Source organism: Sorex araneus, chromosome 1 (assembly GCF_027595985.1).
Source record: "Sorex araneus isolate mSorAra2 chromosome 1, mSorAra2.pri, whole genome shotgun sequence".
Classification (NCBI taxonomy): Eukaryota; Metazoa; Chordata; class Mammalia; order Eulipotyphla; family Soricidae; genus Sorex; species Sorex araneus.
Window position 1 is genome coordinate 94551469 of NC_073302.1, and position 27098 is coordinate 94578566.

General features: G+C 42.3%; 1 long non-coding RNA gene across 2 annotated transcripts; it reads left to right on the top strand.

Annotated features, from left to right (window-relative positions):
• Nucleotides 1-559: 559 nt before the first annotated feature.
• On the top strand, nucleotides 560-27012 carry LOC129399774 (uncharacterized). Of its 2 annotated transcripts, XR_008627293.1 has the most exons (4): nucleotides 560-654; nucleotides 16649-16725; nucleotides 23979-24163; nucleotides 26716-27012. It is a non-coding gene; the product is annotated as an uncharacterized LOC129399774 (long non-coding RNA). The 2 variants fall into 2 exon arrangements; XR_008627292.1 differs by lacking the exon at nucleotides 26716-27012 and having other exon boundaries at nucleotides 23979-24428.
• Nucleotides 27013-27098: the final 86 nt, after the last annotated feature.

A 27098-nucleotide genomic window follows, 5' to 3' on the forward strand; every position in this document is an offset into this window, starting at 1 on the left:
TCGACACTGTTCTATTTTGCTGGCAATTCATCAGTGGACAAATACCAACAAAATGCCTGCCTTCCCAGAATTTATATTCTACCAATGCAAATTATCAATAAATTAAATATAACATATAATGTGCTTGTGACAAGGATGAAAGAGAAAAATTTAGCAGGAGAGAGGACTAGTAAATGTTGAGAATGGATGTTACCAAAGAAGATTTTTCTGAGAGTATGACATTTGAGTAAAAAGCAGAAATAGTTTTTAAAAAATTGTGGATATCTGGGGGAAAACATTGCAGACAGAAGAGGCCACGACAAAGACCACTGTTGAGGGTTGCATTGTATTTCCAAGAGAGGTGATGAAATCCTAGCCCTGGTACTGCTGAGCAGGAAATAAGGTCTGTGCAAATACAATCAAGTTGACAGGGCCCTGGTACTGCATCGCCCCTGCAAACATCTCGTCCTATAACAATAAGATGAGGTCAGCTGGGGATGGGCCCAAACCCAGTTTGTATGACAGGCATCCTTTAAAAGACAGAGTCATGGACAGAGGAAGAATGTCATGAGGTGGCACGAGCAGACTTGAGTAAGGCAGCATCACACCAAGGAAAGCCAAGGTGCACTGCTCATTATCAGAAAAGAAGGAGGAGCTGGAGCGATAGCACGGCGGGTAAGGCATTTGTCTTGCATGCAGCTAACCCGGGTTTGATTCCCAGCATCCCATATGGTCCCCTGAGCAGCACCAGGAGTAATTCCTGAGTGCAGAGCCAGGAGTAACCCTTGTGCATTGCCGGGTGTGACCCCTCCCCCCAAAAAAAGAAAAGAAGGAAAGGCAAGCTTCTCCTTTTGGATTCAGAGGGATCATACCCCTGCCAAGTCCTTGATTTTGATTTCTTGATTTCTGGGCACCAGAACTGTAAGACAATAAATTTCTTTTTGTCTTATGTCATCTAACTTGTGATCCAAATAGAACTAAGATAGCCTGAAGAGAAGTGTGCTGGCTTTAGGAAGGTGTGTGGAGACCAGCGTAGCAAGGTGGGAGTAATGGGAGCTAAGAGGGTTGTCTAACAGATGGAATGATAGCACAGGCCTCAGGGGTCAAAGGCAGCTCTGCCTCATCCTTTGACACGCTCAAATAGAGTTCTATGTTGTGATCATGGATGAGCGGAAGTATGGAGAAAAACCAAGATTAAGCAGATGAAATAATGATAAATTTTGAACAAAGCATTAAATGATTTAAATCCTATCACTATCATCCATTGATCATTAATTTTCTCAAGTGGGCCCAGTAACGTCTCCATTCGTCCTAGCCTTGAGATTTTAGCAGCCTTTCTTTACTCATCCTTCCCAACGGTGCTGCACTAGAGGCTCTTTCAGGGGCAGGGGAATGAGACCCATCATTGTTACTGTATTTGGCATATAAATATGCCACGGGGAGCTTGCCAGGCTCTCCCGTGTGGGCAGGAAACTCTCAGTAGCTTGCCAGTTTCCCTGAGAGGGAGAACCAGGCTATAAGATGTCGCACTTCCAAGAGCTTGGTTTTAAGTCTCTGGATGTTGGCCATTGATAGGAATTCACAGGGGTTGGGGGGGAAGATCAGTTTGTGAGTGTGACTGCCTAGCTACTGGAAAATCTATTTTCCAGATTTAAATCCTAATACCATTAAATCTTTTATTTGTATTTTAAGTAGTTTTAATCTAATATTTGATGTGAAGTTAATTTTTAAAATATAAAATTTTTATATTCAAAGAGGATTGGGTGAATTACTCTTGTCTCATCTCAGTTGATTGCACTTTAGTTAATAGGGTTGTTCACTAGAATTGCATGATTCCAAGAGAAGCGCCCAAACGTCGACCTCAGTTGCCCTTATTCTGGCCACATCCTAGGTCCAATTCTACAGACTCAGATCAGGCTCTCTGAGTCGAAGGGGAGACGTCAACTGGCTTCCCTCCCGTCAGACATCTGTCACTGAGCCATGCTGAGCTCTGGGTCATTTTCACTGGAGACTTTTCCTTGCCAGTGTGGTAGGTGGAGCTGATTTTCTAGGGAGAGGATAAAAGGGCAGAACAGATATGAAGCAAACTTCTAGCACAAAAATCCTCAGAGCTCTGAGGTTGTGTAAGAAATGCTCAAGTTGTAAATCAGATAATAAGTTTTGAGTCCCTCTGCTATTTTTTGTTGTATACAAAGAGTGGAATCCTTTAACTTGGGCCTCTGCTTCCTCAGCTGGAAAATAATAGAGATAACATCTTAACTTCAAAGGTTTGCTTTCTTTCATTTATTTTTAAAAAAATATCCTCATCTTTTGTTTGAGACGGTACTAGTCTAGGCACCAGAAATACAATGGGAAAACACACACACACACACACACACACACACACACACACACACACACACACACACACACACACACACCCCTACTGGGACAATGTTTGCACTCTGGTGGAGGCTGTGTAAAAGCACACGGTTATGTTTCTAGATGATACGCAGTGAGAGAGAGGCACATGCACTTAGGTGTTTTTTTGGTTTGTTTTTTGTTTGTTTGTTTTTAGCATGTCTCCAGGGGGCAGGCATCTCTGTGTGTGTGTGTGTGTGTGTGTGTGTGTGTGTGTGTGTGTGTGTGTGTGTTTGGTAGACATGATAGAAAAGAAAAGCAGGGTATGTGGAAGGCTTTCAGAAGAGGACAGGCCTGGATGGAAGCCTGATTGACAGTAGCTTACTTGGAGATAAGCATGGACAAGAGCAGTGGGTGCTGGATCACAGTTATAAAAACCACTTGTCATTTCAGCGGCGTGCCTTGGGAGAATGGGGCCAAAGTGAAGAAGGCCTCACATCATGAAGAGGGCTAGATCCAGAGGAAGCTGAAGAGGAAGGCTTAGTTCTGGTTAAGAAGAAAAAAGTGAAAGAAGGTAGTGGTAAATTCTCTAAAAGTCAAAAGTGGTACCCATGGAACAGTGGATAACACTTCCTAGGTGCTAGTTATGTGCCAGAAATCAGGCCCCACTCTTTCAAGAATTTACTCTATGGAGTGAATATCTTATCTTCGTTTTACAAGTTGCTCTTACAGTAAACGTCCCCAGTCAGAGGGTGTTAGCTTGGATTTCCTTCAAAGCAGAAACCAAGAAAATGATTTAAGGATAAGATGCTTATTAGGGGGTTAATCCCAGGATGTGCTGCTAAGGAGTAGGTGAATGAGTGGAAAGAAGTGTGAATGTCATGTATGATCCCAGCACATTGCTAAGGGTAACTGGAGCTCCATCCTATTGGAGAATTTAGAAGGCAAGAGCATTCCTCTGAGTTATTCCCATGAAGAGTGACAATGCTGGTCCATTTTTCACCACTCTTTATCATTGTCAGAGGACCATTCCTGAGGACATGGGCTCTGGTACATGAGTTCTGGTATTCCCAGAGCTTCCATGCCCAGAAAGTAAGCACCCACTGTGGAGGGTGAATCAGTGTTCTCAGTAAGCAGGTGAAGAGATGATGGGCAGAACACTTGCAGAGTGCCCTATGGGCAAGTAGTAAGTTTGGCCCCAAGAAACCTGTCTTAGATTTTAGCACTAAGATTGTACTGCTTTCCAAATGAAAGTGTGATTAACATATCAAGAGCACTTTTCAGAAAGTTCTCTTATACTTAAATAACATAATAAAATAATCCTACAATCTTATAATAATATACTTAAATAATCTTAGGTATAAGATTTAGTAATGCTGAATCCATTGTCCTCATCAATCAGTGACACATCGTAGATTATGAATATTTATGAATGAATGTCTAAAAATGCAACATCAGTAATTCATTCAGAGTTATTTGAGCTAAAAAGCCTTTGACTGGGAATCAAGAAATGTGGGTTTTCATCTGGGAGTAGTTTGAAGTGTCTCAGGGTAGCCATTTATTGGAAGTCACTTTTCCTTCTATTTACCTCATCTGCCTACAGGAGGAGCTGTTGTGAGGACAAGAAGTAATGATGGATGGATGGAGACAGCTTAGATGTAGAAGACTGAAAGGAAATTCTGTGTTTCTTCCTTGGATTTGACCCAGAAAGGGCTTACTTGTTGGCCTTGAGCTTCAGAGGATCCAGGACTACCTAGTGTCTGCCTACCTGCTCTATCATTCAAGAGGCATAATTGCAAAGAACAGGAGTCAACTCTGATTTTAACAAGAAAAAAAGAGATTATTTTAGAAATGCTAGGAAAGTTCACAGAATTGATAGGAAGACTGTAAAATCAAGACTTGAAATGAGCATGAGGAAACCATGATAGGAAAACAAAGACCACATCACAGGGTTAAGATCCTTCTAGCCACATTGGCCTGGTCACCTCAGGTGTTGTCACCAGCATAATTCTAAACAGCTCCTGTTTCTTGAATAAATTACTTCAGATTCAAGGGTTGGGGCAGAAGCACTATGTGGGACAAGCTTGGGTCAATGCTTGATCCCTGCTACCAGGGAGTGAGGAAGGAGACAGTCTCTTGTTCAAGTTCCATTGAGATCTATACTCTGCCTTCAATTGTAGCTCACCTACACACAGGAAAGGACACAGATGCTGAGATAAAAAATAATCCATGGCCAATTCAGCCTTCATAAGATATTCAAATGGACCGCCCAGGACAAGGTGCTGGCAAAATAAGGACCTTAGTTAAAATTCTGAAAATTAAGATAGGGAGAAGATGATGGTTGACTAATAACACTGACCATGACTTACCAAAAAACAAACAAGGTGCTGGTTACAAAGATGACAGAGACAAAGGTGCTGACCTCATAAGACTCTATCCAGATGGGTAAGAATAAGAAATAAAGCACCAAAATGCTTTATTTTATGAAACATGATAAAAGAAAACATAACTAAGGTACAATGAAGTAGGAAGGGAGCTTAGAGAGAAGGATTAAGACTGATGATCATGTGGGTGCTTAGAAACTTGTCCAGAAAGTGGCTCTAGCGGGGTGGAAGCAGGGAGAAGGAACAAACGCTGGGGGAACAGCCACCTCTGGGGTCTGTACGTCTCCCTAACGAGCTGCATCTGTCTTCTGCGTCCTGCTGTGTCCCTTCCTGCAGCCATCTACCACAGCACAGCGCTGCCACCATTCAGGTCTAACTTAGTCCTAGTGAGCGCCATCAGGGTACTCTTAGGGCCAGACTTTTTCCTTTGTTTTTCCCCAAATTTCTGGTGCATCATGTATTGGCACACATTTACTTCTGCCTCTCCTACTGTAAAAAATACAAACGTGCACAGAAGGGGGGATGTGATGTGTGTGTGTGTGTGTGTGTGTGTGTGTGTATGTGTTCTCGGGCTCTCAGGGTGGCGCTCTCGATCTCTCACTGCTCACATTCGGTGCTCTCAAACTGCTGTGTATGGACCAGATCGGGATGGCTCCTCCTTTGTGCACTGCTTCTGTGTGTGCCGCTGTGCTCTCTTCTGTCTGTCTCTGTATCTCTGTCTCTGTCTCTGTAGTTTCTCTTATGGTCTCTTCCTATCTCTCTTCTTCTGATCTCTCTCTCCGGAGCCCTTCTGCTTCAGTCTCTGGAGCCCTACTCGCTCTCACTTCTCACTCGCTTTGTGCTCTTTCTTTCCCTTGCTTCTGGCTTCAGTGATTCTCCTTCGCTCTGTGCTCTGCTTCTGTGTCTTCTTGCTTCTGTGTCTTCTCTCCCCCTTCTGGGTCTTCTCTCTTCCTTCTGTGTCCCCTCTCTCTGCTTCTGTGTCTTCTCTCCCACTTCTGTGTCTTCTCCCCTTTCTCCTACAGTCTTAGTTTATATAGCAATCACATAGGGTGGTGACACAAAGGTGGTTTGAACATTAACAAATCAACAAAGAGAGGTAAAACCAATCCTCCAGGAGATTAACAAAATCTCATCTAAAGAGATTACTCCAGATTACTAGGAGATCTGCTCAAGGGCAGGATCCCATCCAGGGTGTGTCACTTTCTTCTTTCTTCAGCTAGTAATCCATTTAAATAGTTATAGTAAATCTACTTCTAGTATTCCTAACAATGTTATTCTGTATGAGCACAGTAAGAGATAATATCAAACTTAAAGTTTGGTTCTTCCTGAGGACATCTCACTCTATATTCCAGACCACAGTCCTCAGGCCAGGTTAGTCTTCCTAACCCCATCAGGGTCCTAGTCTAGTCATTACTTTTGGATCATGACAGCATTTGTCTATGACCATGTTCTCAATTTTTTAGAGTATTGTGGCGCTTTGGCCTGGCCCATTTTGATGTCAGGGTAACGCACAGCTTGCCCTGGGTCCATTCCATCCCTCGTCAGGATCCTGCTTTTGGGGTGCTAGGAACTAAGGACATCTGAGTTGAGAAAGCAGATGCCCAGGATTAAATATTATTGGAGTCAATCAGCTCCCAAGTTACAAAGCATAATGTTAACTGTCTTCCTGTGTCCATACAGAAAGGCCATTGCTCTAAGGTATACTAAGTTCCCTGCAGCAACGCTAAAAGGACAAACCCAATGTTATCCTACATCCTACTTTAAGCTATTTTAGCTGGAACCACTGTATTCTCAGACCTCAGTTTAATAGTGGCTCAGCCACTGATTAATTATAAGAATTCTCTAATCCTTGATTTCCTCACTGGTAAAACGGGAGTCAAAACTATTGCCTTCTAGAGCTGCTGTACATGTAAGATCAACTGAAAGAATTTTTGCCAAGTATGCCAAGTAACTTGGCCCCATGGTTGGTAGATGTTATAATGGCTGTGTGGGCTTGACGCAGTTCCCCACAGTCTGGTGACAACGAGCTCTCTCTGGCCCTCACTCTTAAGTTAAGGCATTTTACACCATGGCTAAGGAAGCATGAAGAGGCAATGTCTTCCTGAGTAGCCAGGGGGTTGCAGAGGGCGGGGATAACAAATCTTGTTCTGCACACTGTGCCCCTTTCCAAAGTTGGCACCTAGAACCAAAGAAGGCTTTCCAATCCCACAAGAATGATTTTAAAAACAGTCCTCCTGGAGCTAGGGATATTTGTCTGGACTCACTCTGAGGAAGGAATGATTTACCCAGATGCAGACTTGGTTGGGTTCTCTTCACTGTGGAGATAAAGCTCCAACTCTGCTGGGTGGAGACAGGATATTCATTAACCAAGCATTTCACATGTTCCTGCAAGGCATTTAAAAATGTCTAGTAGACTGAATGCCACTGGTGATGTAACACTATGGTCTTTTAAAATAAAATCATAATATTGGAGGAAAACTTGCTTCAGGCTAAAGAGTTTAATAAGTGGGGCAGATCCAGATGTGGAAATGCCATGTGGCTTGGAACAGACACCAAATTATGTGGAGTATGTATTCAGAGCTCTTTGAAATTTCTGGGGCACAATTTGTCTCTTCTTAGCATAAACGAGAGTGTTCTAGTCCAACCTTGGTCCAGATAAATTCTGGTCATTTCTTCACTATACAACCACTATCAAATGCTTGTTGATGCCAGGATTTGTGAAGGAATTGGCTCTTGATTCTGTTTCTGAAGAGAGGAAAGGAAATTATTTTATAAAAATTCAGAGGGCTTCTCCCTCCAAGCATTTATGGTGAGAAGCATGAACGCCCACCTCCCCATCTGCATGTGGAGAAAATACTTTCATAAAGAATGGGCTCGGTGTCTTCACTGGGTCCCTGCCTCCTGGGGCCAGTCCCAGGATAGGAGGACTGAGTGTAGAGCATGTTGTCATAGTAACTTGGCACGAGCATACCTTGGCTTCTTATGTTGCCGCCAATTACCTTTAGAATAATGCACATTTTCAGAACAGAAAAGCTTTTTAAAATTTCCACATTTAAAATTTTATTATCACTAGTAATAAAAGCATTTTTCCAAGCATGTAAGCAGAGAGAGAGAGAGAGAGAGAGAGAGTTCTTTCTTTTTGAAGCTCAAGCTATGTTGATGCTGTTACCTAGGTCACAAGCATAGAATCAAGACTAAGACTTCTTGGGAACTGGGGGAACCACTCTCGGTGGTGCTGAGGCACATGCTAAAATCTTAACTTTTATTCTATCTAGCTCGATAGCCCACCCCTTTTTGGGATCCAGACTTCTTTTTTTTTTTTAATTTTGGTTGGGGGATGGGGGTTGAGAATTAGAATATATGGGACCGGAGCAATAGCACAGAGGGTAGGGTATTTGCCTTCCAGGCAGCTGACCTGAGTTCAATCCTCGGCATCCCATATGGTCCCCCAAGCACCACCAGGAGTAATTCCTGAGTGCAAAGCCAGGAGTAACCCCTGAGCTTCGCTCAGTAACCCCCCCCCAAAAAAAAAGAAAGAATACATGTCTCTATGCTCAGGGCTTACGGTTGGTTCTGTGCTCAGGAGTCTCTTTGGCAGTGTTTGGGGGCCACTGCAGTTTTGCAAATCAAACTGAGGGCCTCTACATGCAGAACAAGTGTCTTAACCCCTATACTATCTATTCTTATTTTAAATTTTTTTTAATTTTTAAATGAATCACCGTGAGGTGAAGTTACAGACTTACAAACTTTCATGCTTGCGTTTCAGTCATACAATGATTGAGTACTCATCCCTCCACCAGTGCCCATTCTCTTCCACCAATGATCCCAGTATCCCTCCCACCCCGCCTCTTTGGCAGGACATTCCCTTTTGCTCTCTCTCTCCTTTTGGGTGTTGTGGTTTGCAATATAGGTATTGAGTAGCCATCATGTTCTGTCTATAGTCTACTTTCAGCCTGCATCTCCCATTCCGAGCGGGCCCTCTAAGCACCGTTTACTTGGTGGTCCCTTCTCTGTCTGAGCTGCCTTTTCCCCCAGCATGTGAGGATGACTGGAGCAATCCACCTGGTACACATCTCTATTACTCTTGGGTGTAAGTCTCACATTCTGTTACTTTATATTCCACAAATGAGTGCTATCTATATTTGTCCCTCTCTTTCTGACTCATTTCACTTAACATGATACTCTCCATGTTGGTCCACTTATATGCAAATTTCATGAGTTCATACTTTCTAACAGCTGCATAGCATTCCATTGTGTAGATATACCAAAGTTTCTTTAACCAGTCATCTGTTCTTGGGCACTCAGGTTTTTTCCAGATTCTGGCTATTGTAAACAGTGCTGCAATGAACAAATACAGATGTCATTTCTACTACGTTGTTTTACATCTCTGGGATATATTCCCAGAAGTGGTATTGCTGGGTCAAATGAGAGCTCAATTTCTAATTTTTTGAGAAATATCCATACAGTTTTCCAAAAGAGCTGAACCAGTCGGCATTCCCACCAGCAGTGAAGGAGAGTCCCTTCTCCCCACATCCTCGCCAACACAGTTGCTTTTGTTCTTTTGGATGTGGCCCAGTCTCTGTGGTGTGAGATGATATCTCATGGTTGTTTTGATCTGCATCTCCCTGATGATTAGTGATGAAGAGCATTTTTTCATGTGCCTTTTGGCCATTCAGATTTATTCTTTGAGAAAGTTTCTGTTCATTTCATTGCCCCATTTTCTGATGGGGTTGGATATTTTTTTCTTGTAGAGTTCAACCAATACCTTGTATATCCTTGATATCAGCCCCTTATCAGATGGGTTTTGGGTGAATATCCTTTCCCATTCTGTAGATTGTTTTTGTATTCTGGTCACGGCATCTTTTGAGGTACAGAAGCTTCTTAGTTTAAGATAGTCCCATTTGTTTAATCTCTGTTTCCACTTGCTTGGTCAGTGGCGTGTCATCTTTGAAGATACCTGTAGCTTCAATGTCATGAAGGGTTTTGCCGACCTTGTTTTCAATGTACCTTATGGTTTGTGGTCTGATGTTGAGGTCTTTAATCCATTTTGATCTGACTTTTGTGCATGCTGTTAGATAGAGGTTTGAACCCGTATTGTTTGTTTGTTTGTTTGTTTGTTTGCATGTAGCTGTCCAGTTTTGCAAGCATCATTTGTTAAAGATGCTTTCCTTCTTCACTTCACATTTCTTGCTCCCTTATCGAAGATTAGATGATCATGTATTTGAGAGTGTGTGTAAGGATATTCCACCCTGTTCCGTTGGTCTGCGACTCTGCCTTTGTTCTAGTACCATGCTGTTTTAATTATTACCACTTTGTAGTAGAGTTTGAGGATGGGGACGGTGTTGCCTCCTGTAAAAAACTAAGGAACGCCGAGGGGTGAATGCACTCGCGGGCTCTCCGGGTGGCTCTCTCTCACCACCTGCGTTCCGTGCTCTGGAACTACAGCGTGTGGACTGGATCGGGACGGTCAGTGGTCAAGGAAAGGTGAAGGAACAACGAGGACCAACCTAGTTGCTGATTAGTTACCGTTTATTCAATCTTCCATCTTTCTCATCTCCCGCACTCCTAGCTCCATCCTCTCTCTAGATCAACTCTCCTCTCCCTGGCTTCTCTGTCTCCTCCCCCTTCTCTCTCCCACCTTGCCTTCTAGGCTACACCCAGCCAGGTAGCAAAATCAACATAAGAAAACCCTTCCTGAGGGCAGGGCATTCCAAAGCCCTTCCTGACTCTTAAGGTTTTTTTTCTTTTCCTTAGTCCAAGAACTTTTTCACATATGAATGCTAGTTATTTTTGTATGGACATAGCAAGGGATACATTGAGGCTTGCAAGGCAGCTCTCCTGGGAACATCTTGCCACAGGCTCAGACCACAGCACTCAGGCCAGATTAATCATTCCTCACCCTAGCAGGGTCCAAATCTAGTTATCACTGTTTGGATCATGACAGCATTTGTCCATGACCAAGCTCTTAACTTATAGTTAAGCATTAGGCACTTTGGCCAGACCCATCTCGATGCCAGGTTAGCACACAACTCATTGCTTGCCCTGGGTCCTTCTTGTCCCACGTCGGGACCCTGCTTTGGGGATGCTAGGAAGTAAGGGCAGCTGAGGCTTAGGTCAAGAGAACAGATGCCCTGGAGGAAAATATCATGTAGAGTCAAATGACTCCCAGGTTACAAAAGCATAACATTTGTTAAATCTTCCTATGTCCATACAAAAAGGACTTGCTCTGAATAAACTTTGCAAAGGACTCAAGGAGAAGAGAAAAACATTATTTACAAGTCAACAGAACACTAAGAAAGAAGCTACAAATAAACAAAGAGGAATAGGAGCACTGTAACGGGAGTAACCCAATAACCCTAAACTACCTGAGGCTATGTTATCCTACAGTCTCCCATTTTCTTTTTCCCAAGAATTGCTTTAACTATTCATGGGGGTTTGTCGTTCCATATGAATTTCAGGAGTGTTTGATCCATTTCTTTGAAGAATGTCATGGGTACCCTTACAGGGATTGCATTGAATATGTATAATGCTATGGGGAGTATTGCCATTTTGACAATGTTAATTCTCCCAATCCATGAGCAGGGGATATGTTTCCATTTCCTTGTGTCCTCTTTTATTTTGTGAAGTAGCATTTTGTAGTTTTCTTTGTACAGTTCCATTACCTTCTTAAGCTGATTCTGAGGTACTTGATTTTCTGAGGCATGATTGTGAACGGGATTGATTTTTTCATGTCACTTTCCTCTCTTTCATTATTTGCATATAGGAAAGCCATGGACTTTTGGGTATTGATTTTATAGCCTGCGACTTTATTATACAAGTCTATAGTTTCTAGGAGTTTCTTGGTAGAAACTTTAGGGTTCTCTAAATAAAGTATCATATCATCTGTGAATAGTGAGAGGTTGATTTCTTCCTTTCCTATCTGAATGCCCTTAATATTTTTTTCTTGCCTAATGGCTATTGCAAGTACTTCCAGTACTATATTGAACAGAAGTGATGAGAGTGAACATCCTTGCCTTTCCATGATCTTAGAGGGAAGACTCTTAGTTTTTCCCCATTGAGGATAATGCTTGCCATAGGTTTGTGGTAGATGGCTTTGACTATATTGAGGAAAGTTCCTTCAAAACCCATCTTGGTGAGAGTTTTCATCATAAACAGGCGCTGGATCTTGTCAAATGCTTTCTCTGCATCTATTGATATGATCATATGGTTTTTATCTTTTCTATTGTTGATATGATGGATTATGTTGATTGATTTCCGAATGATAAATCATCCTTGCATCCCCGGAATGAATCTCACTTGGTCGTGGTGTATGATCTTTTTGATGAATTGTTGGATTCGATTTGCTAATATTTTGTTGAGGATCTTCACATCCATGCTCATTAGGGATGTTGGCCTGTAGGGTTTTTTTTTGTGTGTGTGTGGTGTCTTTGCTTTTGGTATTAGGGAGATATGTGCCTCATAGAAACTGTTTGGGAGAGTTTCTGTCTCTTCAATTTCCTGGAAAAGCTTGAGGATAACTGGCAATAGGTCCTCTTTAAATGTTTGAAAAACTCGCTAGTGAATACATCTGGACCTGAGCTTTTTTTTTTGGGAAGACTTGATTAGAGTTTCAATTTCCTTGATAGTGATAGGTCTATTCAGTTATTCCAAATCTTCTTGGTTCAGTCTAGGTGGAGTATAGGAATCCAGGAATTCATCCATTTCTTCTAGGTCCTCTTGTTTCATGGCATACAAACTCTCAAATTAGTTTCTGATGATGTTTCATTTTTTTTTTTGGTTTCTGTTGTGATGTCCTCCTTTTCATTTCTGATTCGGTTTATTAGGGTTCTCTTTCTTTGTGACTCTTGCTAGTGAGCCCCTGTACTAAGTATTCTTTTGAAAAAATTTGTCTTTCAAATTCATTCACGTTGTTATCACTTTTTATTGCCAACTTTTCTTAACCCCACGCTTAAGCACCCAAAAGGACAACAAACGAATCAACTAAATTCGTATGCCTCAAAATAATCATGTGACACGTGAGCTAATATCCGCTATTGAACAATTAAAAGAACTAAAACTCAAAGGGTTTCCATGATCTCCACAAGATCACATAATTAGAAATAAAAGGAGGAGAAATAAAACCAGGCCTTTAGCAGAAGGGTAACTGGGGGCATTGGTGGTGGGAAATGTGCACTGGTGAAGCGATGGGTGTTGGAACATTGTACGACTGAAACCCAAACATGAACAACTTTGTAGCTGTATCTCACAGTAATTTATTAGAAAAAGAAAGAGAAGGAGGAGAAGGAGGAGGAGGAGGAGGAACAGAAGAAAGAACTCTACTGTTCCCAGTCTCTGCCAGCCTGTGCTATTTTACTCTATATGTATACGCACACAGATATATGGATAAAACAGCAACTACTTTGTGCTTTGCTTTAAAAAAAATCTTTATTAAAGTATACTGTGTTAAAAATACAAGTGTCAGAAACTGTATAATTCAATGATTTTTAATGTTATTTTATTGAAATGTAATTCACATACCACGTAATTCACCCATTTAAAGTAAAAATTAATGGAATTTTGTATAATCAAATTTACATAACTATCACCACTGTAAGTTTCAGGACCTTTATTATAAAAAAAAAAACTACAGTTGTCACCTCCCAGTACACTGTTTTCCCCACCCCCACCATCCAGTCTTGCCTAAGCAACTGTAAATCTACTTTTGGTTTTTAGCAATTTGCCTATTCTAGATACTGCATTGAAATGTTATTATGTAGTTTCTGGTTTTGTAACTCACTTCTTTCACTTAGCATGATGTTTTCATGGCCCATCCATGCCAAAGCATGTAAGACCACTTCTTCCCTTTGTAACCAAATAACATCACATTGTGTGGCTAAATATTCTGTTTATTCATTTATCAGTTTATTGAAATTTCGGTTGTTCCATTTCTTTGGCTATTAAGAACAATTAAATTCTTTCTAATTCTCAAAAGAATTGAACATTAACATAGTGTTGAATTACTGTAATTCTTTTGTTGCAATCTGCTTTTATATGCTAACCTAATGATTTTCCAACCAACATTTTTGCACAAAATACAAAATCATTTCCTTTTTTGAGGGGGGGGGTCACACCCAGTGTTGCTCAGGGGTTATTTCTGGTTTTGTACTCAGAAATTAATTCTGGAAGTTTGGGGGGAACCATAAGGAATACTGGGGATCAAACCCAGCACCTGCAAGGCAAACATCCTACCCTACTGCTCTGGCCCCTCTCATTTTCTTCTTAAGCATCCTTCTTAGGAAAGCTTCAATCCACTACTGACCTATAATCTTGAGTAGGTCATTCATTCCTGAGTTTCAGTGTTTGTACCTACATAATAATAAAATAGTACTGGCATTGTTATAACTAGTTTAACAAATAAATAGATGTTAAATGCTCATAAGTTTATAATTGTTGTCATAAATATTACTTGGGCCAATCCCTTTATGGTTTTTGCTTTTCACCTTTTAGGGGAAGAAGGTTAGATAACATGATTGCAGTGGTGGTAACATCTGTGGGTATTTGTTGTTCCAAGCAGGGCTCAGGAGAACTGAATGGCCTCTTCTGATCGCCACTCCTCAGCCATTGTGCCAGTGACTCTGCCGGGCCACACCCAGCAGTGCTGGGGAACATCCGAAGAAGACCTGGGGTCCTGCAGGGCTGTATCCAATGAGCCTAGAGAAAGGGCCAGGGTCTTACCAGGGCCAGGTTCACACAAGGCAAGTGCCCTAGACACTCTCCTATTTCTCCAGCCCCATAGTTTTGGTTGTGATGCACGAAGTCACTGCAGCTTCACCATCACAAATGTGCCCAAGACCCTCCAGCACTGTCATTATGTCACATCAAGCCCACCACTTCCTTTCCCAACCCTCCCCAATCCTCCTATCTCTTGGTAATAACAGTTCTTCTATCAAAGGCCAAGGATTTGTCATTGTTCAATATTACATATTCCCTTGTTGTGGTCCTCAATATTTCATAGCTGAGTGAGATCATCTGGTATTTGTCTTTTTCCTTTGTCTTATTTCATTTAACATTATGCCTTCCAAGTCCATCCAGGTTGCAGCAAACTGCAAGATTTCGTCCTTTTTACAGCTGTATAATATTCCATTGGGTAAAGATGCCATATCTATCTTCTTTATCAATTCATCTGTGGCTGGATATTTGACTTGCTTCTGTATTCTGGTATCCTGGCTATTATACTTTCTTCTTCCCCCACTCACCATGGCCCTCCTCCCACAAAACAAATGCACTTCCCTTGTGCATCTCTTCTGTTTTCAGTCTTTGAAACCAGGTACTTACTCATTTATTTCACAACCTAGTACTTAACACGGGGTTAACCACAGGGTTAACTATGGTAATTCAGTACTTACTGAGGCAAAATAGGAAAATAGCACTCGCTATGACACATGCTAATTCTAGCCTCAGAATATTTCTTTAAATAATTCATTTCATGCTGACCTTCCTGAAGTACCTGTCTAAAAATATTTCATTTGCCCACTTTCTATTTAAATAATAATGCAGCTTTCACAAAACCAACCCTGCTGTGCCAAATTTTCTTTTGTCTTCCTTTGCCCTATGCATTTCTTCTTTTTTTCTTTCTACTTTCTCTTAATAAAAATCATCTTTTTTCATCAATTTTTTTAAAATCAGGAAGCATTTTTCCTAAACATTGCATTATTACAAGTTTCCCAGAAAGCTGTGAAGTGTTTCTTGTAACAAGGAAAGCCTCGCCCTTCCCTTTCCCCTTGGCTCCGCCCCATCACCAGAACACCCAGAGCCTGCTAGGAGTCAGCAGAAGCTCCTTCTGCCCACAAGGTCCTGCCACACCAAAGCAAGATCAAGGGCTAAAATATCCAAATCAACACCTCATAATTATTAAAAAACACAAAGTAACTCGGGCCTTTATGCCTGGAGCTCAGATTTGAGGAGGTTGTGTGGCTATCTTATGTATTCATGACTCATCCTCCTGACAACATCACAAATGTTCAAATCTTTTATTTCTCACAGAGGAGAGATGTAGCATATTTTTAGCGAAAAAAGAGCAAACTGTAGCACGAACTTTAGATGTTTAGGACTCTAAACATCTAGCTCTGGGCCCAGATCTACCAGTCACTTCACTGGCTGCTGTTTTTGAAAATCCACCAAATATCTCTTAGCCTCTAGATCTTCATGGTAACTTTAAACCCATTCCAGCTCTCTTACACAGTAGGTGGAAATCTTGAAAAAGAACAAAGGGCCAGCGAGATCATCAATAGGCCGAGCATATGTTTTGCATGCAGGAGGCCCAGGTTGTTCTAGTCTCTGGTATAGCATGATGCCCTGAGAGCAGCCAGGAGCCGTGCCTGAGCACTGCAAGGTATAGCACCAAAACCTTAATTAATTCCAAAGAACATTTAAAAACAGTTATCCCAAGAATAGTAGAGATAAGTACTAGGAGGATCACTCCGCAGTTTAGAAGCCGGCCTCACAATCTGGGTAAAAGGCAGCTCAGAGAGAGAAGAGACCACCAAGTAAAGGGTGCTAGGAGAGACCCCTCAGAATGGGTGATGCGGGCTGAAGTAGACTGTAGACTGAACATGATGGCCACTCAATGCCTCTACTGCAAACCACAACACCCAAAAGGAGAGAGAGAGAGCAAAAGGGAATACCCTGCCACAGAGGCGGGGTGGGGTGGAGGGTTCGGGGTGGGGTGGGGGAGCGATGCTGGGACCATTGGTGGTGGAGATTGGGCACTGGTGGAGGGATGGGTACTTGATCATTGTATGACTGAAACGCAAGTACGAAACTTTATAAGTCTCTTACTGTACCTCATGGTGAATCATTATTAAAAAAAATTTTAATAAAAAATAATAATAAAATAAAAACACTGTTACTTACTAAACACTAGCTATTCTCTAGCTCTGACTGGTGCACCTTTCCTACCTTATTAGGCGAGAAAACCAAGGTTCAAGAACCTATCACATGGAGACACTCAGCTAGTTCCTGGAGAGCCAATATTTAAACTCAGGTCTTTCTAACTCAAAATTTCTAGTCATTGTTGGTGCTCAGAGATCATGTTATCAGCAAACAGTTTTTTAAATAAAAATAATTATGATTTCTTAGATTAAGTAACAGAGTCCCAGCAAACTGCAGTTAGGAATGTAGGAATGGACAAGTGTTAATCCTTCTGTATGGGCTAGCAGTGCTCAGTGGGGCTAGCGGTCTGCAGATCAATCGGAAATTAAGGAGTGGCTTCATTCAAATTAAATAGCAACTCAATGGAGGTGGTTTGTGTTTAAGTCTTTTTTCACATGCTTCCTAGCTTGTATTTTTACTAACCCACCCAGATGATGTAATCTCAGTGACACTAGATCCCGAGGATTTCTGGAGTCTTGCTGTGGAATGCAGAGTCCCTCAGGGAGTTGGACCAGCAGAGACCTCCGGGCCCCTCTCTTGTCCTCTGCTCTGCTTTCTCTCACTTCTCTCCTCTTCTTTAGGCATGTGCATTCCTGGAACACACACCATGCTTTGGCCCCCAAACCCCTTCCTCTTACCCAGATGCACTTACTTTCTGGGTACTCAAAGGACATCTGCCACGTTGAGGACTGCTGAACTGTCCCTTCCCCACACTAGAATTAAGTGCCCCACTCGCCTCAGAGCCTCCAGTAACCCTCCTACACGTTTTTATATGAGGACTTAAGACATTTTATTGCATCTACTTTTGCAATAAAGCTGCTAATTTCCCGGGCTTCACCTATTACTGCCTTCCTGGCTAGAGCTATCTTTGCCATTGCGTGTCATTACTCTTTAGTCTTTCATCTCATGAGCACTTGGGGTCAGAGTCAGCAGCTGGCTGACCCAACATATACTGACCAATGGTTGATCTTTCTTTCTCCTGCCTCTCTGTAAAGACTAAAAGAACAAAAATCTGGGGCTGGAGCGATAGCACAATGGGAGAGTGTTTGCCTTGCCCGAGGCTGACCCGGGTTTGATTCCCAGCATCCCATATGGTTCCCCGAGCACTGCCAGGGGTAATTTCTGAGTGCAGAGCCAGGAATAGTAACCCCTGTGCATTGCCATGTGACCCAAAATGCAAAAAATATATATCTCTTTTCAAGTTCCCTTGTAAAGACTATGGGATATAAGCAATGTTGCAGGGGAAAGTAAAGGGCTTCTAGGAACTTTAACATTTTTCAAAAAAGGCAGAGTAATATGTCTGACCTATCCCTTCTTCTTCCTGCCTTGACTAGACACATGAGCTACCATGGTGCTGGTTCATATGGAGAGTCGTGGGCTGGCACCATTTATCCTCCCCTTGTACCCGTAAGGAAATAGCAATGACTCTCTCCTCTCTAGATGTTTTGCTATGTTAGAAAAATGATCCACATGATTTCAATCCACTGTCACTGGGGCTTCTGTTAATTTCAGTGAATGAATAATTAAATGATTGAGGATTAATTAGTTTTTTTGACCAAAAGGGGTAAATCCTAATTTTAATGAGCTTTAGGTATTTATGTACAAAAGTCAGATCAAAATGGATTAAAGACCTCAACATCAGACCACAATCTATAAGGTACATTGAAGACAAGGTCGGCAAAACCCTCCACAACATTGAAGCCAACGGTATCTTCAAAGTTGACACACCACTGGCCAAGCAAGTGAAAACAGATATAAATAAATGGGACTATCTTAAACTAAGAAGCTTCTGCACCTAAAAATAGTGTCCAAAGTACAAAGACAGCCTACAGAATGGGAAAGGATATTTACCCAATACCCATCTGATAAGGGGTTGATACCAAGGATATACAAGACACTAGTTGAACTCCAGAAGAAGAAAACTGCCAACCCAATCAAAATATAAGGTGATGAAATGAACAGAAACTTTCTCAAAGAATAAATCCGAATGGCTGAGAGGCACATGAGAAAATGCTCGACATCACTAATCATCAGGGAGATGCAGATCAAAACAACAATGAGATATCATCTCACACCACAGAGAGTGGCCCACATCCAAAAAAACAAAAACAGCCATTGTTGGCGTGTATGTGGGGAGAAAGGGAATCTCCTTCACTGCTGGTGGAAATGCTGACTGGTTCAGCCCTTTTGGAAAACAATATGGACGATTCTCATGAAACTAGAAATTGAGCTCCCATTTGACCCAGCAATACCACTCCTGGGCATATACCCCGGAGAGGCAAAAGGGTATAGTAGAAATGACATCTGTATTTCTATGTTCACTGCAGCACCAGTTACAATAGCCAAAATCTGGAAAAAAACGGAGTGCCCAAAAACAGATGACTGGTTAAAGAAACGTTGGTACATCTACACAATGGGATACTATACAGATGTTAGAAAAGATGAAGTCATGAAATTTGCCTATAAGTGGATTAACATGGAGAGTGTCATGTTGAGTGAAATGAGTCAGAAAGAAAGAAACAGACATAGAAAGATCACACTCATATGTGAAATATAAAGTAGCAGAATGAGACACTAACACCCAAGAGTAGTAGAGATTAGAACCAGGAGGTCTGCCCCACAGATTGGAAACTGGCCTCACATGCTGGGGGGAAAGGCAGCAGAGACAGAGAAGGGAACACCTAGTAGAGAATAACGGGAAGACCCACTCGGGCTGAAAGCCGCGTACCAAAAGTGGACTATAGACTGAACATGATGGCCACTCAATACCTCTATTGCAAACTACAACATCCAACAGGAGATAGAACAAAAGGGGATGCCCTGCCACAGAGGCAGGGTGGGGTAGTGGGGGTTGGGGTGGGGGTGGTGGGAGGGATACTAGGAACATTGGTGGAGGAGAATGGGCACTGGTGGAGGGATGTAAACCAAATACAAATGTGAAAGTTCATAAGTTTGTAACTGTATCCCACAGTGATTTACTAATAAAATTTTCTTTAATTATCTTTAGGTGTTTAAGACCCCTCAAAGGCCAGAACGATAGCACAGCGGGTCGGGTGTTTGCCATGCATATGGCAGACCTGGGTTTGATCCCTGGCATCCCATATGGTTCCCCCCAGCACCACCAGGAGTAATTTCTTTTTGTTTTTTTAATTAATTGTTTAATTTTTTTATTAATTCACCGTGAGATACAGTAACAAAAATTTCATGTTTGAACTTTGATCATATGGTCATCCAACACCCATCCCTTCACCAGTGCACATTTTCCACCACCAAAATCCCCAGTATTTATCACCCCTCCCCCCATTCCATGCCTCCCCCTGCTTGTGTGGCAGACAATTTGCAAGGTATTTTTTCTCTACTTTAGTTACCTTAGATATTTTGAGGCCAGTCCTACTGCCCCTATCTGCTGAAAAAACAATTGCTAGACAATGTGTTTTGTATTGCTTGTTATGGATATAATATAATTTCGCTTTAGGAATTCTAAGATTTTAATAATTAGGGTCTGAAGAAATTTCTGCCACAGGTTGCTCGTGTTTGAGATTCCTGTGTGTGTCTCTGTATCGTGGCCACATGGGAGCTTTAGTAGAGGGTGGGTGGATGTGGTGTCATCTCTGTGTCCCATCGGGCGAGGGGAAGGCCAGCGCACTCCTCCCCTGTCCCTCGAGACTTGGGATTTACCGTCACCAAGGCTCCTATCTGGTACTTCTTGCTGGCTTCTAGAAAATGGCGACCACTGGAGCTCTTATAGGGCAGGTGGTGGGATGGCACCCGTCCCCATCTGGAGCCGCCCAGTGGAGAAGGCCTATTGCAAAGTCCCAGGCCATCTCTGCCACAAGTTGCTCAGGTCCGAGATTTCTGTGTGTCCACCAGGAGTAATTAATGAGTGCAGAGCCAGGAGTAATCCCTGAGCATTGATGGGTGTGAACCAAAAAGAAAAAAAAAGACCCCTCAACAGCTGTATTACACTCTGTCCAGTGATTTATCATAGCTGAATTTCTCTCATTGAAGAGGGAAGGGGATAAAAGTGTATAAGTTCTTTCCTTACCCTTTTTTCCATGATCCCTAAGATTATCTACATGGAACTGCAAAGGCTTATCTAGACATTGAGAACTCTCTAAAACTGCAGAGGACAATATAAATTGGAGGAACTACCTTTTTTTTGCATACAATTTCACATTTTGAGGGCAATCTATCACACATATAAATTATATCATTTTAGACTCTGCAACTCCATTCTAAGTTGTTATCCTTCAGAAAATTAGCATTTTTGTACAAAACTTTAAGTATGTTTTATACAAGGTAATTAATTTTTTAAAAATGGAAACAACTTAAATGTCCATCTTCAGAAACTAACTACTTTATAGAAGATATTTCTTATGGTATATTCTGTAGCCATTGTTTTATTTTCTTTTTTACTGTAGGAGTACTGCTATTTATTCAGCTGACTGAAGTGGGCATGAACTCCACATTACTTTTTTAAAATTTTAATTGAATATCTGTGAGATCGGTTCAGTCATACAATGATCCAGCACCCATCCCTCCACAGGTGTACATTTCCTACCAGCAATGACCCTGCTTCCCTCCCACCATCCCCCAAACCCCACACCCCAGCCTGCCTCTGTCGAAGGCACATTTCTTCTTCCTCTCTCTCTTTCCTTTCCCGTTTGTGCATTATGGTTTGCAATACAGGCACCAAGAGTTTGTGTGTTCAGTATTGTTATTAGGATGGTAAGGCTGGAGTAGCTTTTTAACGGGGTGGCAGCTTTGGGGTGTGGATGTGACTGCCGAGGCTTCTGGAAGTATAGGGGTGGGGAGGTAGCCCTCTCAACCTTGAGAGGGCCTGGAGAGACCAGTCACAAAATCCACATACTCGAAATGAACTTTCAGCTGGTTATATCTCAGTGAGGTCTGTCCTGAGATAGTGGAGTCCAGCTGGGGGCACGGCAGCAATTTTAGATTGTGGAAGCAGCTGCCAAGGACTCTGCTTGGAGCGCACCAGACTGACCCACCCCCCTCTGATTTACCCTGGTCTTTTCAGCCTTGCACTGGTCCAAAATTAACTGAGGCTTTTGATCTTTTTCAAGATTTATTTGTGGGTCTCTGAAGCAAAGCCAATAAATGAGCTCATATAGCTGAACCGGAGGTGGTTCCTGGGCGTGGTTCCCACATACCTAACTTCTGGCCATTTAATTTCCCAGGAAACTTGGTCCCAAGTTGTTGGGGTCTGGCCAAAGGCACAGCGGCAATTTTGGGGTATGAGTAAGCCTGAAGGCACCATCAGGCTGCTGATGCATTAGTCTCGTGGGTACAGGTTAACCCGCTGGAGGCACCATACCCCCCCATTATTAAATATTAAGAGATGTTCAAGTTACATTAGAGTAATATAACCTTAAAAACTGAGGAGGGGTGACCTGTGAAATTGGACAGCAGAGAGGGTGCTGGTCTTGCATGAAGCCAACCTGGGTTCAATTTCTGGCATCCCATATGGCCTTCCACCCATGCTAGGAATGATCCCTGAGCACCAAGCTAGGAATAAACTCTGAGTACCGTTGGATATAGTCCAAAAATGAAAACAAAACAAAATTATTGGTTTTAGTTTTGTTTCTTAGTGGTTTTCTTTTTTTTTTCTTTTTTTTTTTTCAGTTTTGGGGCCATGATCAGAAGTTCTCAGGACTTAATCCTGGTTCTGTGCTAGTGAATCAGTCCTCGGGGGCTTGGTACTCTTTGGGGTGTGGGGATTGAGCCTGGTTTGGCTGAATTCAAGGCAAGTACTTGCCTAATCTTTCTGGCCCTTTAACAAATATATATATTTTTCATTGAACAACTGTTATTTACAAAGCTATTGATAGTTGGGTTTTAGGTATATAATATTTCAACACATCCCACCATCGGTGTCAACTTCCCTCCACCAGTGTTCCCATGTACCCTCCCCACACCAATCCTTACCACGTCCCTGTATGTCTAATTGACAGACACATTGTGGTTCCAGTGGTGGCAGCTTAGATCTTATGTTTTCATTTTTGTTGAGTCTGTGTTTTGGATCTATGGTTATCCCCTCACCCATAACACAAGTATAGCTGAAGCCCTCACGCCTGTTCACCCATCACTTCCCATTCTTTTCTTCCCCCTTGATTTCTTTCTTTCTCTGTCCTTCTCTTCTCTAAACACTGGGGTCAAGGGTGATCTAGGCATTCCCCTTTTACCAGAGTACATTTCCCCATCCAGTATTCTATATACCACAGATAAGTGATACCCTGTGTTTGTCTTTCTTCTTTTGGCTTACTTCACTCAACATGAGATCTCCCAATTCCAAATGGGTTGCAACAAATAGCATGATTTCATCATTTCTTGCAGCTGCATAGCATTCCATTGTGTATATGCATCACATCTATAAAATCCATTCACCTGTCATTAAACACTTAGGTTGATTCAATATCTTAGCTATTGTATAAAAATTCTTAAAGTAATCTCTTAAAAGCTGTGTGATTGTTTAAAAATATGTAAATATACAGGCTTGTAAGGGCTTTAAAAATGTCCTAAAGAATGACTGGGAAATCTTAACAGTGATTACATTTAGATAGTGAGATTAAGGAAAAGAACATTTTAACTTTTTACTTTTTAAACTTTATAATGCTTGAAATCACTGGTATGTGTTTATTTTGTTATGTCAGATACAGAGAATAATATCTCAGCAAAGAAAATATGCAAAAGACAAATAATAATATGAAAAAATGCTCAACCTTATGTTATTTGGGAAATTTAGTTTAAAGCAAGAGGACACCACTTTTTTTTTTTTGCCTATGTTTTGTTTTGTTTCGGGCCCCTGGACACCTTTTTTAACTAGACATGGCAAAAACTCTAACACTATCAACACCAAACACCAGCAAAGGTGTGGAACTGTTTTTCTTTCACTCATTACAGGTGAGACTGCAAAGTAATTCGTCCCTTTAAAGTTGTATACAGGACAACCATGAGTGGCATACCAGATTAGGTGGGTTAATGTAGTAGGCATTTTGTTAATCCAAACTCAATTAGTAAAATATCAACACATAATGGTTAACATTTTAGTAATCTCTTATACAAAGGTTTAATGGCTCCATGATAAGATACAACAATCTTCACTAACTTTCTTCAGAGGAAACATTTTTGATCACTTTTCTAACAAATTATAACATGCAATTAGATTATTGAGGGCCTGTCATAGGGGCAGGCTTAAAGGGTGGTTGGGAAAATTGGATATAATGGTGAGATTGGTGTTGATATGTTGAATATAACAAATCATCATGAACAACTTTGTAAACCAGTGTTTATTTAAAGTGCAAGGGAAAATAAAATTTTAAAATAATAATTAAAAATTATATTTAGGAGCAGCACCAGCCCGCCTGCCACCGAGATGTGATCCCAGGGGCTGCACGGGTGCGGCCCCTCCACAGCTGCACGAGCATGACTCCAGAGGCCAGCTAAACTACTTTTGGTATGGGCAGCTCCTTGCAGAATGTCTCCAGACTGAGAACTAAGCCGAGACCCCATGCCTGCCCAGGAGGGGAAAGGTATTTCTCTCTCGCCTCTTCCTTGCCGGGGGTGAAGGGTGTGGCAACCGCCATATTATGACGACCACAGATCAGAGTTACAAACTTGCAATGATCCAATAGCTGGAAGAAATCTCCCTTGACTTAGTTGCTAAAGTACAGAAATCCAAAACTGCGCGGCCTCATATCTCTTCACAACAGGTCTGGCTCTAGTGGGGAACTCCTAACAATAATAGTGAGGTTTTTGTTGAAATATTGAATGTAACCAAAGTAAAGAGAAAGTAAAGTGAAATTTATCAGTTATGGGTTCAGGGGAGGGGGGCGGGATGGAAGGTGTATTGGGGTTTTCGGGGGTTTTTTTGGTGGTGGAATATGGGCACTGGTGAAGGGATGGTTGTTTCAGTTTGTATAACTGAGACTTAAACCTAAAAGCATTGTAATCCCCCACATGGTGATTCAATAAAATAAAATTTTTATTTAAAAAAATTACACTTAATAGAAAGATTGCACTTATTTGTAGAATATAAAGTAACATCTAACACCCAAGAACAGCAGAGATAAGTACCAGGAGGATTATTCCACAGCTTAGAAGCTGGCCTTGCATGCCAGGGGAAAAGATAGCTCAGAAATAGAAGGGACCACCAAGTAAAGGGTGTTAGGAGAGCCCGCTCAGGATGGGAGATGCATGCTGAAAGTAAGCTATAGACCAAACATGATGGCCACCCAATACCTTTACTGCAAACCACAACACCTAAAAGGAGAGAGAGAGAGAGAGCAAAAGGGAATACCCTGCCACAGATCACCCACTTCTGTGAGTGGGGGTGGGGGGAGGTATGCTGGGACCATTGGTGGTGGAGAATGGGCACTGGGGGAGGGATGGGCACTCGACCATTGTATGACTGAAACGCAAGCACGAAAGTTTGTAAGTCTGTAACTGTACCTCACAGTGATTCACTAATAAAAAAAATTTTTTAAATCATCATCATCTTGTTGATTGTCGAATTTCTCGAGTGGTCACAGTAATGTCTCCATTCGTCCTAACCCTGAGATTTTAGAAGCCTTTCTCTACTCGTCCTTACCAATTTTGGCATATTAATAGACCTTGGAGAGTTTGCGAGGCTCTCCTATGTAGGCAGGAAACTCACGGTAGTTTGCCAGGTTCTCCCAGAGAGAGAAGTAGGCTATAAGATATCCGCACTTCTGGAAGCTTGCTTTTAAGTCTCTGGACGCTGGCCATGGATTGAATTCCACAGGGCCAGGGGCAGTCCCTGGGTGTGACCACCTTGGTACTGGGAAATGGGAAATCTGAGCGGAGGAGACCCAGTCCTGATTCCAGCAGGCTTGGAGGTCTCAGCCCCAGATCCCACACACCTGGCTTCCTCTGCCAGTATATTCATGCGTGAGGCTCATCCAAACGTGTGGAGAGGGGCCTTGAGCATGGCCGTGGCTAGGCTCCAGAGGTCTTCGGCTGCCAGGAGCTCTGCTCGGGGCGGGAAGGGAAACTGGAGCCCATCCCCTCTGAGGGGCCCCGGGGAAGACAGCCAAGCGTGCGGGCAAGAGACTTACTTTAAAAAATAAGTAGAGCAAATGGGAAAATAAAAACAAATGAAAAATTATCCAATTTTAAAGGGTCACAGAAATTTACAAGAAGTACAATAAAGAAAAAATCGGGGGCTACAGTGATAGCACTGCGAGTACGGCGTTTGCCTTGCACGCGGTCAACCTGGGTTCGATTCCCAGCATAACATATGGTTCCCTGAGCACCACCAGGGGTGATTTCTGAGTGCAGAGCCAGGAATGACCCCTGTGCATCACCGGGTGTGACCCAAAAAGCAAAAAAAAAAAAATCAGGAAAAAATTACATTTAAATATTATATACACCATTAAAAATAAAATGAAGTTTCACACAGGAGCCAGAGAAGATAGTCCAGGGGTTGAGGTCTCTTGCCTTGCATGTTCCTGACCTGGGTTTGCTCTCTGGCACCACATATGATCCCCAAGCCCTGTCAGGAATGATCCTTGATCATGAAGCTAGGCATAAGCCCTGATCACAGCCAACTGTGACTCAAATAAATTTTTCCTACTAAGCTAAAAAGCTTTCCACTGCTGCACAAGCATGATCCCAGAGGCCAACTAAACTACTTTGGACACCAGCAGCTTGAAATAATGTCTCTAGATTGTGAACTGAGCCACTGCCCCATGCGGCGCCGGGGGGAAGGGTTTCTCTCTCCAGGCTTTTCCATCTTATGAGCAGCACAAAAGGGAAGTAAAATCTTGCAGTGATGCAATCCCTGGCAGAATTTTCCCTGGACTTTATACAGAAATCCAAAACCACGTGGCCGCTATCATGGCCACGCGACCTAATATCTCTTAATTATCAGCAATGTGAAACGGTTCCTTTTTAGCAGGTCTGACTTTGGGGGTAACTCCAAACAATAATAGTAAGTTTTTTGTTGAAATATTGAAGGTAATCAAAGTAGCAGCCATGTCTCTAGACTGTGAACTAAGCCATAGCCCTACGCCAAGGCCGAGGAGAGGAAGTATCCTTCTTTCTCAGTTTTTTTCCTTTTCAGGGAGAAGCAGCGTGGCGTCCGCCATATTATGAGGTCTCTTAAGCAGGTACAAACGTGGTGACACGGTAAGGAGGAAAAAAGAAAAAAAGAAAAAAATTTATGTACTTGGAACAGCAGGATGCTTGGGCAGTCTCGGGCCAGGGCCGATACCGACACGCGCTCCAGCGAGATTCAACCCAGGTGGCCACACTTTTGTGCGGCCGCTTTGCTGATGATCAACCAGGATCCGGAGGCCAACTAGACTACTTTTGGTTCCAGAAACTGCTTACAGCCATGTCTCTAGACTGTGAACTAAGCCATAGCCCCACACCTACCGAGGAGGGGAAATATCCTTCTTTCTCGGGTTTTTTTTCCCTTTCTGGGGAGAAGCGGCATGGCGTCCG